Source organism: Cupressus sempervirens, chromosome 5, assembly GCF_028749045.1.
Source record: "Cupressus sempervirens isolate cs-2001-9-10 chromosome 5, ASM2874904v1, whole genome shotgun sequence".
NCBI classification, from domain to species: domain Eukaryota; kingdom Viridiplantae; phylum Streptophyta; class Pinopsida; order Cupressales; family Cupressaceae; genus Cupressus; species Cupressus sempervirens.
In genome coordinates, this window is record NC_143122.1 from 278,112,530 (window position 1) to 278,121,070 (window position 8,541).

At 31.5% G+C, this 8,541-nt stretch overlaps 1 long non-coding RNA gene across 1 annotated transcript in view; it reads left to right on the plus strand.

Annotated features, from left to right (window-relative positions):
• The window catches only part of LOC149555663 (uncharacterized), a 115,969-nt gene extending 112,222 nt beyond the window's left edge, over positions 1-3,747 (plus strand). Inside the window, exons 3-5 of the long non-coding RNA XR_016365333.1 lie at positions 2,976-3,056; positions 3,157-3,243; positions 3,326-3,747. This is a non-coding gene — a long non-coding RNA (uncharacterized LOC149555663). The remainder of the gene's footprint in view (positions 1-2,975; positions 3,057-3,156; positions 3,244-3,325) is intronic.
• The last annotated feature ends 4,794 nt before the right edge of the window (positions 3,748-8,541 follow it).

Genomic DNA, 8,541 nt, shown 5'->3' on the forward strand with positions numbered 1-8,541 from the left:
TATTTAACAAATGTCCAAATTCTAAACGAAGCAGAATACAACATCCTAAAAAAGATGATTGAATCTTCAATCATCTCATAAGACATCCATCAGAGTATGTGAAACTTGGAAAGTGATTTTAATCATCTTTTTAGTGTTTACTATATTTCTATTTGTAATTGTTTGATATGATTTTAAAGTTTGAACTTTTCTTCTTGAACAAGATAAACGTAATATAATGCAAATGTTAGTTTGCTGAACAGGCCTATCAAATGCAAAAGCAAAAAATACTTTATAGATGGGAATTCAGGGTCATTTGCTAAATGTAATGGTTGTAAATATAGTACTTTTAACTCATGATGATGAAATTGAGTATTCAAATTTAACTTTTGCAAATTGAATTCATTGAATTTTATCAATTATCATGTGTCAAAAAAGTAATGAGAATGAATATCAATTTTATCATTTGAATTGCTATATATTCATAAAAATCATCAAGGATTGTACCATAACAATGTATCATATGAGCATAATAATGTAAATAAAAAATAATAGTAATGGGTATGTGCAGGATCATGGTGTGCCAAAAAGTGGCAATGTGAAAAAAATAGAGTTTGAAGACGTTTAAAAGCGCTTCAAAATTCGCTCTAACCTTTTTTCACCTATCTAGGTATCAAACCTAGAAAGTAAGGCCGAGCCTTATCGAATATCCGATTTGATATCGGATATCCGATAATTAACATAATAATATTATCATAATATAATACTTATAATAATTATACTATAATATAAAAATATAATATTATAATAGTATAATATATTATGTAATATTATATTATTTTAATAATAATTATACTATAATATAATAATAATTATATAATATTATATAATAATAATAATAATAATAATAATAATATATTATACTATTATAATATTTTATGTAATATTATATTATTTTAATAATAATTATACTATAATATAATAATAATTATATAATATTATATAATAATAATAATAATAATAATAATATTATATAATAATAATATAATAATGTATTATATTATAATAATATATTATATTATAATAATATAATATAATATTTTATATTATAATATATAGAAATGTAATATAATATATAAAAAATATAATATAATATAATATAATATATATAAAATATAAAAAAATAATAAAAATGTAATATATTATAATATAATATATAATAAAAAAGTAGTATATTATATAATATATGCGGCGATATCAGATATCTGATATAATATCAGATATCCGATGTTATGTCGGATATTCGATACCTATGACATTACATAAAAAAATCACAAACCCCGCGGGCCCTTATTTCACATATTTGGGGGCCAGTATTTGCACCGCGATTGGATATCAAATATCGGATATCAAGGCATTTAAAAAAAAAAAAAACTCATTTTAAACCTAAATTCAATAGATTCTAGCATGATTTTGTTTGTTTTAGTTGAATCTAGGGTTTTTTTGATTTTTTTTAAAAAATTAACGTTTTTAAAAAATATATATTATATTTTGCAATTCAATAGGAATGGCTGATCAAAATGATGACACTGAGGCTAGGAATAATATTCCTCATAACCCCCCACCAAACAATCCAGTATCCCCACAAAACCGTCCACCAAATGATCCTCTACCCCCTTAAAACCCTCCACGAATCAAGGATTTGATAAATAAAAATATCACCGAATTGAGAAGTTTGCATAGAACATACAATAATGTACTCGCATTGGCTCCTACATTATGCACGTTAAACACCATAGTGGATAACATTGAAACCCTTTCGAACCAACAAAATGGCAATCTTCGTTGGCGTGATGAAATGCACGAGATGTTTGATGATGGTTTGGACTATGATGAGGTTGTGGCCCTCAATATAACCAAAGAGGATTTGGCTAGCCTTTTTGCGAACCCAAAATTGGGTTTACCAGTCAACTCAAAAAAATCCAAACTATCGATTAAATGGTGCACAAATGATGCCATACGTGCAAACTTTTGGGATTGTTGGTCGATGGTCTTTGATATCCCTCCACATAGCAATTTAGACATACCATTTTATTTCCTTAGAAAATTATATGCAGAATTTATGTTGAAACTTAAAGAGAACTATTAGAGCATGAAGCCCAACATAGGCTGAGGACTAGGAGCTCCTCAAGATAGACCCTCTTCCTAGCAGAAGAAACCTGACACTTTTGTCCCCCCCACTGATATCTCCCCCCCTCCTCGAGTGTAGCATCCAGATATTATGGCAGAGGCTAGCTCTCAGACAATCAGAGCCATTCATAAGTTGAGTAGCCTAATGATATCTCAAGCTAGGTTAGTCCTGCCTCCTCGTGTTGATGATGTTGGTGCCAATTCATCATTGGCTAGCTCATCACACATTTGTGTGCCTCACACTTGCATTACGTGCAAGAATATTTGCCTGTGTCCCATAGGTGATCTTCCTGAGCATCATTTTGTATTAGATGAGGATACACCAGACACACGTGCAGAGGCTACAAACCCTGATGTGAGAGAGGAGGGGAATGCAGATGCATGGACTCCTTCGGTGTCGGTATGTGTATACATTTTTTTTCTATGACATATGCGATTTAAAGTTAACTTTTATAATAGAGTAATTTTAAGTTTTAAGCCATACTAACTTTTACATGTATGTGATCTTTATTCATATTTAGTTGATGACCGAGGAGCTCAGACAGATTGATGATGCCACGGTCTCGGCCATTTCATTTGGCCTTGAGACATCTATGGTACATTATGTTGTGTTCGCATTTTTTTTTCTATTTGATATTGTAGCATATATGGTACCACCTATCCCGGGGGGACAAATTGTGGGGGTTGAGCTAGTAGGCATTGACAAAGGAAAGGTAATTAGGTGCTTTCTATTTGATTAAATATCGATACATTCTTGTAAAATGTTTGTGGTAATCCCATTTAATTACATTTTTTATTGTATATAGGGCGTGGCTATTGGCGATGAGCCAGTACAGATTCTGCGTCGTAGACCATTAGGGATTTCCATTCGCACCGAGAGCCCCATTGTATGTATAAGTATCATTTATTTTTTATTTTTCTTATCTTCATAAATAAATTCAAAATTGATTTCTATGATATTAACAACTACTATTTTATATCTCATAGAAGACTCCTAGTGCACATGAGGTTCGACATGAGAGTTATATAGATTTGATGATGCAGCCACTCTCTCCTAAGGAGGAGCCTACAATTGTAAGTTGTAGTTTGAATTCATGATTAAATATGTTATAAATTTAGCATGCTATGAATTATAATGTTATAGTTTAAATTGTAGATTCATTTGACAAACGTATTTGAACATATACAACCCACAATCAGTGAGGTATAAGCATTGCTGAGCGCATACGAGAGGACTCTTGACCAATGTAGGAGGTCGACAAGAGAGGTATTTATTATAAAATTTTGATAGTATAAATCTTCATTACAAAAAAGATCATTATGCATTTGAGTAATTCAATGTTAGATACAAATAATCATATAAATTTAGTAGTCTAACTTTGGGTTTTCCTTTTTTGTTTATGTAGGAGGCATCTGATCCACCTAGTGCAGCGAAGAGGCTGCATTTTGATCTTCCACCAACACCCTCGGATAGTATAGTTGTCGTAGGATGCATCATGAGACATTTTGAGATGGCATATGCCACATTGTATACATAAACATTGATATTATACACATTCTGATGGCATGATCAGCCACATTTTGTATATGGATCTATGTATTTTGATATATATTTGAGTACTTTGTCTATGAATACATGATCTTTGATATATATTTGTATAAAATTTTGTCTATGGATACATGTATTTTGATATATATATTTTTCATTTATGTGCACAATGATATACATATTAATTTAGTATCTAGTATTGTTCAATTTATCATGGATCATGTGTATTGTTCATGTTTAAGGAATATCATTAATTTTGATTATGTTTATGACCCCCTTTGACCCATTCCATGACGACATATGTCCCTAGGGGTCTTAAGACCCCTAGGGACATATTACAGTAGTTCATATGGGTTGAAGGTGGTCATAGGGTGACCTATGACCCCCTTCGACCCATTACATGATAACATATGTCCCTAGGGGTCCTAAGACCCCTAAGGACATATGACAATCGTTCATATGTATCGAAGAGTGGCATAGGGTGACTTATGACCCCCTTCGACCCATTACATGATGACATATGCCCCTAGGGGTCTTAGGACCCCCAGGGACATATCACAATCGTTTATATGGGTCGAAGGAGGTCATAGGGTGACCCATTACATGACGACATATGTCCCTAGGGGTCCTAGGACCCCTAGGGACATATCACAATCATTCATATGGGTCAAGAATCCATTACATGATGACATATGTCCCTAGGGGTCTTAGGGACATTACAGTTGTTATATGGGTCAAGGGGGTCATAGGGTGATCTATGACCCCCTTCAACCCATTGCATGACGACATATGTCCCTAGGGGTCCTAGGACCCCTAGGGACATATTAGAATTGTTCATATGGCCCTTCAACCCATTACATAACGAAATATATCCCTAGGGGTCCTAGGACCCCAAGGGACATATTAGAATCATTCATGTAATATATGTCGTCATGTAATGGGTCGAAGGGGGTCATAGGGTGACTTATGACCCCCTTCGATCCATTACATGATGACATAAACATATTAGAATATTTCATATGGGTCAACCTATGACCCCCTTCAACACATTACATGACGACATATGTCCCTAGGGGTCCTAAGACCCCTAGGGACATATTAGAATCCTCCATATGGGTCAAAGGGGCTCATAGGGTGATCTATGACCCCCTTCGATCCATTACATGACGACATATGTCCCTAGGACCCCTAGGGACATATTAGAATCCTTCATATAGGTCAAAGGGACAATATTATATTTAATAATTATATTATATTGTATATTTTAATATAATAATAATAATATATTATTAGATTATATAACAATAATAATAATCATATATGTTACTATATTATAGATTTAATAATAATAATAACCATATATATTATTATATAGAATAATTTTGTCATATAATACTACTATATATATTTAATAATAATATATATCATATATATCATTATATTATATTTAGAACTATATTATATTTAATAATAAGAATCATACATATTACTATAATGTAATAATAATTATAATAATACTAATATTAATGTCCACACTTTCACGAAATAAATTTCCTCTAAAACTGTCTAAAGTTAGCCTCTTAAGTTTATTTCCTTTTAAATTTGTCTCCCTCCAAATTTAAAATTCAAAAAAATCTCCCTTTTGAAATTTCCCTCCAAATATGGGTGTAAAGTTGCTGGGATTAATCGGATATACAATTTGGAATCAGATATCCAATTAGGCCTGGTATTTACCAAGCCTATTTGGTCAACCCAAAAAACATGTTTGAGAAGGGTTTCAGTGACACTTAGACTTTGGGTAGCCATCTGACAATGTTATTTTGATCGAAATTGAATGAAATGAAAAGAGTTTTTTAATATCACTCTCGAGATTCCATCGATATAATTGCTATCAAATTTTGAGTTCGATAAGTATTTATTAATTAATTTTCAATGAAGATTGTTGTAAAGTGCTTATTGACATATTGATTGAGAAATAGCTATAACTTTCAAATGGTATAACATTTTTTAAATCTAAAAGTTGCGTCACATTCTATGCTTCGCCTAGTATAAGAAAAATAAAATAAAAATAAAATTTGGTAAATTTTTTTATTAGTTAAGGTGGTCAGACATGGGAGTTTTTTCTTTCTGAAAAAGTTTTGGTAGAAAATTTATATATAATTATTTATTTGGAATAAAAATACTCAAAAATATGCATCACATCCGGGCATGAGTTTACTTTTTATATCTATAATTATATTTAAAAAATATTATCATTTGATTTTGATTAAGGTGGTCAAATATACATCTACTTTTTATTTTTGCCCTTAAATTTTCGTAGTACTGCATTAAAATCTAAACTTTTGACCAATCAATTATTTTTTTTCTCCAAATAAGGCATAGTAGTTTAGAAACTACATTCAATTTCCTACAAATTATTTTCTTGCAACTTTTTGATATAAAGTCCATAACCACTTTAAAATTATGTGTCAAGTTGACATAACCTCGATTTGCTAATTTTTTACTGCCACTTAAGGCCATAGTTTGGTACACCATGATCCTGGACATACCTTAATGGTAAAATTGAATGAATCTTGATTCATGGCATCATCTAACATAAATGGTACATATGTTTATTTGACATTAAACATTTAGAAAATAATATAACTTATTATACATGGTAGATGAATCATGATTAGATTTAGAGAATGCTATCTAGAATTCAGAATGTAAATTGTAGTAATTACTAATAAGTAATAAATTTAGAGTTGACAAATCTAACCATAACTATTTAAATTGCCACATCTCATCATCTGAATCTTTAGATTCCTCGCCATCAAGTTCAAACAGTTCTTCATCATGTTCCATATTTTCTCTAGTTTGCATACCTTCGCTTGCTTGATCCTCAACTTCGACATCAATGCTACCAATACAAGTACCACTACTTGAGTTACTGATCTCAATCTCATTGTTTGAAATGTTGCCCAAACATCTTCTTTGCAATTTCTTCCTCCATAATTTTAGTGCCCTTTCATAAGGAAAATTATTGGCTTTATATCTAGATGTATACAACCTAAGACAATTTTCCAATTTCTTATCTAGTTTTTTTCTTACCTTTGACTTTAGGAACCCCAAAGCATTGAAAACTCTCTCATCCTCCACAGACCCTAATATCACGGTTAAACATAATTCAACAAGCTTGAAAAATTATCACATTGAATCTTGCAACACTTCGCTTTGAGCTAGATTTCTCCAAAGTTTGGTTACTAATCCTTCTTCTTTGGGTTCTGCATAAGATCATATTGTTCCTTTATTGTAATGGAAAAATAATGGGGCTGCTCTCTCAAATGACATTCATCTAAAACTCTATTTATAGTTACCCCATTGATTTGTTTTATTTTGTAAAATTGATCTATCAATTTAACCAATTCCTTATCTCTAACTTCTTAAACTCCAATAATGGGGAAACACAATACACATTGATTCAAGTAATTCATGTCAAGGAAATCTTTCTCTAATTTCTAAGGAAATATTACACGAAATATCCTTCACAAAATTCATTACAAACTCAACAATCTGTTCAATCACTTTCTTCGAAATAGTTTATTTTGTCTGTGTGAGTTTCTTTCCTTTTATCGTGAACATGGGCCTTCCATAGTAGTGCATTGGTATCTCAACACTCCACATATTGGCACATAATTCCTCCTTTGCATCAATCTTTAAAAAAACTATCATGATTATCCAAATTTGTGATTCCCATCCACCCTAAAAGTTTCTCATCCACAAAAAATGAATATGGATTTCTATAGAGATTATTGAGGGCCACACATGTCATTTTATGCACCATATTATATTGTGGAATATACGTAAATCTTTTTTGGATCTTCTTCATTATATTTCTCATTTCCTCTAGCATGGGGAGAATGGTTGCTAGTGTTAAGAGTGTCTCTACATTACTTAATCTTTCAAGTAGCTCACCATAATTTCGTTGACCACCCCGATCATCACAAGTTGACTCCATTGTACCAAGCAATGATGGATATTAAAAAAAAATTGATGAGATGGTCCATCCAAAGAGATCCATTTGGTATTATTATCCTTAAGAATCTCTCTCCCATTAGTTAGTCCCTCGGCAAATTGTTGAGATTCCTTGAATCATTTATGACTTAAAAAAAAGTGCCTATAAATCTCTTTGATTAAAACTTCAACTCTATATTTATGGAGAGTTGCTGATAATTCCAAAAGCTAGACTCATTCTATGGGTCATGCTATGCCTGCCAACAATGTAAGGTGCAAGAAAATATTTTAACTTTGTGACAAGATCACCCTTGTGGCCTTGCATTACTGAAGCTCCATCTGCTCCAACACACCAAATTTTGGGCAATCGTCATTTCATCTATACCTCCATATTCAATTAGAGAACTCTTTACTAGTTCAAATATGTTTTCCATTGTTGAATTATCCTTGATTTTAACAATGGTTAGTAGATTGGGTTGGCGAACAAAATTGTGTACATTATAGATATGCATGCATATCCAAGAAGTATAGTTTATTGTTGTCACCTCATCTAAAGATAATGCAATGAAATTGGACTCCTTAATTTTTTTCTTTGATGTATTCCTTTTCAACCTCAACAAGACAACTTGCCCATTCCCATCTATTGTTTACTAACTAGTGACTAATCGAATAATAATGAACTTTCACAAAGTGTAATAAACCACTCAATGATGAACAGTCTGTTATGTCACACCCTTTGCTCAAAATATAAAATACAACACTTAACTAAAGAACTAAATACATATTTCTTTGACTTACATTTCTTTTCCAAGAAGAGAATCAATGGA